Below are 8,689 nucleotides of genomic sequence, written 5' to 3'. Positions count from 1 at the left end.
ACTGGGACTACAGACGCCCACCACAAGGCCCAGCTATTTTTTTGTTGCAGTTTGGTTGGGGCCGGGTTCGAACCTGCCACCCTCGGTATATGGGGCCTGCACCCTACTCACTGAGCCACAGGCGCTGCCCTCTTCTTTCTTCTTTCTTCTTCAGGGATACCTATAATTTGTATGCTTCATGTAGTCTAAAAGTTCTCTAAGATTGCTCTGCTTTTATTATCTTCTTTTCTGGCTCCTTAAATGACTCAGTCCTAAACTAATGTGAAAAAAAATATTAAGAAAAACCCTCAAAATTTAAATCTTTGATATTTCAAAAGTGAAATCTCAGAATGCATGCTTGCTATATAGAATTATGCTCAATTGATAGTTTTCTTTTTTTTTTTTTGTTTTTTTTTTGATAGTTTTCAATATGGTTTGTGAGTGTCCTTGGACACAAGGTACATATTTTATTTATATAGTACTCCCCTAAAGAAAGAAAAACAGTCCTATTTTCTATAATACGTGACGTATTATATTACTGCCTAGTGATTCATAAAATGTTAGAGTTGGAATGAATCATAGATGCAATTTGGACTCAGAGATGGTCAACTCTTCTTTTCCTTAAAAATGAAATGTTTTGTAGAACTCCAGTGTTTAAAACAAATCATAATTTCTTCCATAGAGCATTGCTGTGTTTTTACGTGATACTTTGCACCAAATGGTCCAGGGGAGCAGAGCAAGAAAATCAGGCAATTTGTTTTCAAGGAACGTACTGAAGCTTTGCTTTTTCTTTTCGTAAGGACAAGTGCTTGGTTTCCTGTCAGCAAGGATAAGGATGCCAGTTAAGATGGTGATGTTACTACACATTGAGGTCAAGCATGGGGATGTGTGAAGGGCCCTGCTGTGTGGGGCAACCTACATGTCATGGTGGCACCAACAAGTCACAAGAGTGCTTCCCACAGCTGTTTCATAGGACACAGCTCTTGCCCAGAAATAGTGCAGATAAGCTTTGTCACTACCTCTGTCCTTGGCTGAGGGTAGAAATGGGTTGATATTAGGCTTATTAATTTGTGTCATGCACACAAAATTAAACACATTTATATGTACCATATGATCACTTCTGATATATTAAAACCCCTATTAAAATAAGGAACAAGGGCATAGTGGCTCACACCTGTAATCCTGGGAGGCCGAGGTGGAAGGATACCTTGATCTCAAGAGTTTGAGACCAGCCCGAACAAGAACGAGACCCTTGTCTCTAATAAACAGAGAATAGAGTTGGGCACTGTGGCTGGCTCCTGTAGTCCCAGCTACTCAGGAGGCTAAGGCAGGCGGATATCTTGAGCCCAAGAGTTTGAGGTTGCTGTGAGCTATGCCACAGCACTCTACCCAGTGTGGCAGAGTAAGATTCTGTCTCACAAAAATAAACTTAAAAAAATAAAATAAAATAAAAACAAGGAACAAGTAGAGCGTTGTAAGATCCAAGGAGTTCAAATCTGCACAGGTCAGTATTACTAAAGACCATAGTGGGAAGGATGCTCGCTGCTGTCAATGGCCTGGTGCTGCTTGGGCTGATGCTCCTGAATCTGGTGATGGGAAAATTAAGACACCGGCATTGATTCTTCTGCACCTGTGTCACCAAGCCAAAGGAAAATTGTATTTCATTCACTTTTTTGATGGACAAGATGTTCTGTACTTAGAATCTGGGATAAAGGATAATTCCATCAAATCAGTGGAAACAATAGATGATCTTGAAATCTTGTTTCCTCATAAGTGGTAAGATTAATTTCCTATTTGGTAGTTTTATTTTTGTCAATATTTGTATCGTACACGTATTAGTGCACAAAACCCATCATTGTGAAAGCACATCTCCATGAGATGCCAGTGGCACAACTTGTGGCCAAAGTTGGGTTTCTTTTGGACCAGCAAGTGGCCAGGAACCTCTTGCAGGGTGGGCACCGGCATGCCAGGTGGGCTGCCCCTCTTCTACCACCCCCTTTGCTCCACGCCCATCCTTTTTGCCCCTCCTCTATGCCCCACTTCTTTGCCCCCCCTTTTTTTTGTACAAATGACTATGAATGGTAGGCTTTTTCCCATTTTTTGGTTTTTGAGACAGTCTCACTCTGTCACCCAGGGTAGAGTGCCATGGTGTCATCACAGCTCACAGCAACCTTAAACTCTTGGGCTGAAGAGATCTTCCTCCCTCAACCTCCCAAGCAGCTGGGACTATAGGCACCCACCACCACACTTGGCTAGTTTTTCCATATTTTTAGAGATAGGGTCTCATTCTTGGGCAGGCTGGTCTTGAACTCCTGAGCTCAGGCAACCCACCCACCCTGGCCTGCCAGAGTGCTGGGATTACAGGAGAGAACCGCCATGCCCAACCCTGATTTCTTTACTTTTGGGTATAAACCCACCAGTGGGATTGCTAGATCATAAGGTAGTTCTAGTTTTAGTATTTTGAGGAGCCTCCATACTGTTTTTCTATAATGGCTATACTATTGATACTTTACATTTCCACCAATGGTGTGTACAAGTGTGATTTTGATACTTCTATTTACCATAGTATTAGAAGTTCTAGCCAAAGCAACCAAGCAATAAAAACTTTCCAAATTAGGGCGGCGCCTGTGGCTCAGTCGGTAAGGCGCCGGCCCCATATACCGAGGGTGGCGGGTTCAAACCCGGCCCGGCCAAACTGCAACCAAAAAATAGCTGGGCGTTGTGGCGGGCACCTGTAGTCCCAGCTACTCGGGAGGCTGAGGCAGGAGAATCGCTTAAGCCTAGGAGTTGGAGGTTGCTGTGAGCTGTGTGAGGCCACGGCACTCTACCGAGGGCCATAAAGTGAGACTCTGTCTCTACAAAAAAAATAAATTAATTAATTAATTAAAAAAAAAAAAAAACTTTCCAAATTGGAAAGAACTACAATGATCTTTAGTTTAAGATAACATGATCTTATATGTAAAAAAAACTAAGATTGGGGCAGTGCCTGTGGCTCAGTGAGTAGGACACCGGCCCCACATACCGAGGGTGGCAGGTTCATACCCGGTCCCGGCTGAACTGCAACAACAAAAAAATAGCCAGGCGTTGTGGCAGGCGCCTGTAGTCCCAGCTACTTGGGAGGCTGAGGCAAGAGAATCACCTAAGCCCCAGAGCTGGAGGTTGTTGTGAGCTGTGACGCCAGGGCACTCTACCAAGGGCGATAAAGTGAGACTCTGCCTCTACAAAAAAAAAACCCCAAAATCTAAGATTTTGCCCCCCACAACCTGTTATTTGCAGCAACATGGATGGAACTGGAAGTCATTATAGGAAGTGAAATAAGCCAGGCACAGAAAGGAAAATATTGTGTGTTCTCACTCATGTATGGGAAATAAAAAAGTAGTCGGTCTCATGGAGGTAGAGAGTAGAGTGGGAAGGGAATGGGAGAGGGAATGATGAAAAGGAATTGGTTAACGGATACAAAAATAGTTAAGAAATAAGTTCTAGTATTCGATAGTACAGTAGGGAAATTGTGATCAAAGTAATTTAGTGTGGCTCAGCGCCAGCCACATACACCAAGGCTGGAGGGTTTGAACTTGGCCTGGGCCAGCTAAACAATGACAACTGCAGTTAAAAAAAAAATAGCATTGTGAAGGGTGCCTGTAATCCCAGCAACTTGGGAGGCTGAGGCGAGAGAATCGCTTAAGCCCAAGAGTTGGAGGTTGCTGTGAGCTTTGACGCCATAGCACTCTAGCCGGGGCAACAATGTGGGACTCCGTCTCTCTCTCTCTCTCTCTTTTTTTTTTTTTCTAAAAGAAATTTAGTATATATTTCAAAATAGCTACAAAACAAATGTAATGTACCCAACACAAAGAAAAGATAAATTGTTTGAGGTTATGGATATCTCAATTAGCTACATTTGATCATTGCACATGGTATAAAGGTATCAAAGTGTCACATGTACAACAAAATATGTACAACTATGATATATCAATTCTAAAAAAGAAAGCAGGCATCTTTGCCAGCTTCCTGATCTTAGAGAAAAAAACTTTCAGTCTTTTATCATTGTTCGCTGTGGATTTTTAATATATGATTTTATTATGTCAAGGTAGTTTCCTAGCTTGTTGAATTTTTTTTTTTTAAGAGACAGAGTCTCATTTTATTGCCCTCAGTAGAGTGCTGTGGCGTCAACAGCTCACAGCAACCTCCAACTCCTGGGCTTTCTCTTGCCTTAGCCTCCCGAGTAACTGAGACTACAGGCGCCTGCCACAACGCCCGGCTAAGCTGAATGTTTTTATCATAAAGTGTTATTGAATTTGGTCAAATGCTGTTTCTCCATCAGTTGAAACAATTGTATATTTCTTTTTCTCCATTCTATTAATGTGGTGCATTATTTTTGATTGATTTTTTTGACCCATCCTTACACTGCAGGAATATATCCCACTGGATCATGGTAGCTATAATCTTTTTAATATGCTGTTGAATTTGGTTTGCAGGTATTTTGTTGAAGATTTTGGGTTAATATTCATAAGGGTATTAGTTTATAGTTTTCTTGTAGTGTTTCTTGTAGTGTAGAATTTACCATTGAGCCATCAAGTTCAGGGCTTTTCTTTGTTAGATTAAGAATAAAAGCTTCTGATGGGATTACACCTACGGTGCATCTTACAAGGGTACATGTGAAACTTAGTAAATGTAGAATATACATGTCTTAACACAATAACTAAGAAAATGCCAGGAAGGCTATGTTAACCAGTGTGATGAAAATATGTCAAATGGTCTATAAAACCAGTGTATGGTGCCCCATGATCGCATTAATGTACACAGCTCTGATTTAATTAAAAAAAAAGAATAAAAGCTTCACTGGGGTATATTGATATATAAAAACTGAACTTATTTAATGGATGCAATTTGATGAGTGTCAGGAGATACTTGATTAATTTTTCAATATCCTAACTAATTCAAGGTCTACTCAGATTTTCTATTTCTTCATGATTCAGGTTGGTAGGTTTTGTGTTTCTAGAAATTTGTTCATTTTATATAGATTATACTGTTGTATAATACTCTCTTATAATCCTTTTTTTCTGTCAAATTAATAGTAATGTCCTCACTTTCATTTCTGATTTTAATGATTTGAGGCTTCTTTCGTTTTTCTTAGTGTAGCTAATGGGTTGCCAATTTTGTTACTTTTTTGTAGAGCCAACTTTTGGTCTTCTTGATTTTCTCTATTATTTTATTTTCTCTTGTTAATCTGTGGTCTAATCTTTATTATTTCCTTCCTTTCCCTAGTTTTGGGTTTAGATTGTTCTTTTCTATGTCCTTTAGTTGTGAAGTTGGGATGTTGATTTCAGATCTTTCTTCTTTTTTAGTATGTTTACAGCTATTAATTTATCTCTAAGTATAGTTTTAACTACATCACATAAGGTTTGGCAAGATGTTTTCATTTTCATTTCTAAGAATTTTCTCATTTCCCTTATGATTTATTTATTGCTCCACTGGTTGTTTAAGAATCTGTTGTTGGGCGGTGCCTGTGGCTCAGTGAGTATGCACCAGCCCCATATACCAAGGGTGGTGGGTTCAAACCCAGCTCCGGCGAAATTGCAACAAAAAATAGCCAGGCATTGTGGTGCGTGCCTGTAGTCCCAGCTACTGGGGAGGCTGAGGCAAGAGAATTATCTAAGCCCAGGAGTTAGAGGTTGCTGTGAACTGTGACGCCACTGCACTCTACTGAGGGTGATTAAGTGAGACTGTCTGTACAAAAAAAAAAAAATCTATTGTTTAATTTTCACATATTTGTAATTTTTATAGCTTTTCTCCTGTTATTGATTTCTTTTTTTCATGAACAGCTGGGTTTATTTCAACAGCAAATTTGAAACTCCTGCCTTACACAAGAGTACTACGTAATTACATCAGGAATAGACAACTTCCTACACTGTCAAATACATAAAAATTCCTTTTGTACTTTGACACTGATCAGCAAGCAGATTCAGTCTATATTTGCCTTGATCTATTTACTGAGTTAACCCGAGCTTCTTCTTCAGAGACTCTGGCATCTCCGGTGGAGGGGGGCGAGGAAGCCTGAAGTAGACCTTCACAGAGTCATAGATGAACCACTGTAGTGCAGTCAGAGTGCCAATCATGATGATACGGCAAAGAGTCCCTTCCATACACCTTTAAATCCAAGTCTCTGGAGGACCTGAGAAGCACTGCTACCTTTTTCTTTATTCAACACAGACACCACGGAATCAGCAGAGTGAGAAACAATTGCACAAAAGACTCCAGCTATGTAACCTGCCACAAATGTTACAACCAGCTGCTCTGGCTTTGTACATTCACTGCGGGGCTTGGGAACCACAAACTTGTACAATGCTTCAACGGTGCATTCAAAGCAGGCGAATTTCATCATGGTGTATGGTATCTGTCTCATCCACAGAGGAGCAACTCCCTTATAGAATGCTTTTAGGCTTTCTTCCTTATACATCTTGGGTGCTGCATCTCTCAATGTGTTGGTATAACCTGGTTGGGTTTGAATTTGAACCTTAGCAGCTTCCATAGGAACCAGGGCAATGTTGGCAAAGAATTGAGCCCTGGCGGAGGCAGCAAATATAGTGATGTGCTCCACAGTAGGTGTTCTCCTCTCCAAGCGTGTTGCTATATAAGACTTTAAATACTTCATAAAAGCCAAACTTGCATGGAGAAGCCAATGAAAGTTGGAGCCCATCCTTTAGCCAAACCACGAAAACCATCCTCTTTAAGTGTAACTGAGAATCCATTAAATATCCCCTTGTACTTCTGGGAGTCCACCTGCATACGGCATTTCACTAAATCCAGGGGAACGACAGCAGTGTGTGTCAGACTATAATACTTCGCCGAGCCAAATTCACAACTGTACTCTTCAACAGCGGCGGCTGCCAGGTTGCGAGAGCGTCGGGGCGGGGCAGCTGCGGGGGCCCGCGAGGCCGTCGTGCACCAGCTGCAGGTGCGGCGCGTTGAAGGGGTTTGCCCGCGCCAGGTGTGCCATGGGCGAGTACATCTTCTCCTTAAGATGGCGAACACCCAGCCGCTCCCCTGGAGCAGCTCACAGAGAGCCTGTTATTGATTTCTGACTTTATGCCACTGTAGTCAGAGAAGACATTTTGTATGACATCTATCTTTTAAAATCCATTGATATTTATTTGTGTCTAATATACAGTCTGTCCTAGAGAATTCCCTTTGTGTACTTGAGAAGAAATTGTATTTTCTTCTTATTGGGTAGACTGTTCATATATTTCTGTTAGATCTGGTTGGTTTATTGTGTAATTCAAGTCTTCTATTTCTGTACTTCTGTCTGGTTATTCTATCTATTATTAAGAACAGGGTATCAGGGGCAGTGCCTGTGTCTCAAAGGGGTAGGGCCAGAGGTGGCAGGTTCAAACCCAGCTCGGCCAAAAGCTGCAAAAAATATATATATAATAATAATAATGATAATGATAATAAAAATAACAGGGTATCAAAGTCTCCAACTATTATTATAGAACTGCCCATTTCTTCCATCAATTTTGTCAATTTTTTATTTCATGTATTTTGATGATTTGTTATTAGGTATACAATTCTTATGTCTGTTATAATTGCTTTATCTTCTTGCTGTATATATATTGTCTTTACTCTTATAACCTTACTTGATTTAGTCTATTTTGTCTAATGTTAGTATAGGTTTCCTTGCTCTCTCTCTCTCTTTTTTTTTTGAGACAGAGTCTCACTATGTCGCCCTCTGTAGAGTACTATGGCGTCCCAGCTCACAGTAACCTCAAACTCTTGGGCTACTCTTGCTTCAGCCTCCCGAGTAGCTGGGACTACAGGCCAGCTAATTTTTGGTTGTAGTTGTCATGTTGTTTAGCAGGCCCAGGCCAGGCTCAAACCTGCCACCTTTAGTATATGTAGCCAGTGCCCTACTCGCTGAGCTATAAGCACTGAGCCTTTTTTTTTGTTTTTTTGAGACAGAGTCTTATTCTGTTGCCCTCAGTAGAGTGCCATATCATCACAGCTCATGGCAACCTCTTGGGCTCAAGTAATCCTCCTGCTTTAGCCTCCTGAGTAGCTGGGACTACAAGCACCTGCCACAATGCCCAACTAGTTTTTCTATTTTTAGTAGAGATAGGGTCTCACTCTTGCTCAGGCTGATCTCAAACTGAGCTCAGGCAATCTACCTTCCTTGGCCCCTCAGAGTGCTAGATTTACAGATATGAGCCACCATGCCATGATCCCCTTGCTCACTCTCTCTCTCTCTTTTTTTTGAGACAGAGTCTCACTTTGTCATCCTCAGTAGAATGCCATGGTGTCACAGCTCACAGCAACCTCAAACTCTTGGGCTCAGGCCATTCTCTTGCTTCAGCTTCCCGAGTAGCTGAGACTAAGGGACCCAGCTATTTTTTAGAGACTAGGCTTCACTCTGGTGTTAACCTGTGAGCTCAGGCAATCCACCCACTCCGACCTCCCAGAGTGCTAGGATTATAGGTGAACCACTGCGCCTGGCTGCCTTGCTCTCTTTTGATTACTATTTGTGTGGAATACATTTGTTCACCCTTTCGCTGTCAACCTGTTTATGTCTCAGGATTGAAAGCAACATTTTTTTTAAGACAGTCTCTCTCACTCTGTTGCCCCAGGCTAGAGTGCCCTAGCGTCAGCCTGGCTCACAGCAACCTCAGACTCCTGGGTTCAAGTGATCCCCTTGTCCAGCCTTTGGAGTTGCTGGAACTAC

The 8,689-nt window shown here is 41.6% G+C and overlaps 1 pseudogene across 1 annotated transcript; it reads right to left on the bottom strand.

Annotated features, from left to right (window-relative positions):
- Positions 1 to 5,782: 5,782 nt before the first annotated feature.
- On the bottom strand, positions 5,783 to 7,424 carry LOC128579775 (phosphate carrier protein, mitochondrial-like; annotated as a pseudogene). The gene has a single exon (XR_008378262.1). The product of XR_008378262.1 is annotated as a phosphate carrier protein, mitochondrial-like (transcript).
- Between the last annotated feature and the right edge of the window lie 1,265 nt (positions 7,425 to 8,689).

Source organism: Nycticebus coucang, chromosome 2 (genome assembly GCF_027406575.1).
Source record: "Nycticebus coucang isolate mNycCou1 chromosome 2, mNycCou1.pri, whole genome shotgun sequence".
Taxonomy (NCBI): Eukaryota; Metazoa; Chordata; class Mammalia; order Primates; family Lorisidae; genus Nycticebus; species Nycticebus coucang.
The sequence above is the reverse complement of the archived record's forward strand: the minus strand, read 5'-3'. Positions and strand labels throughout refer to the sequence as shown.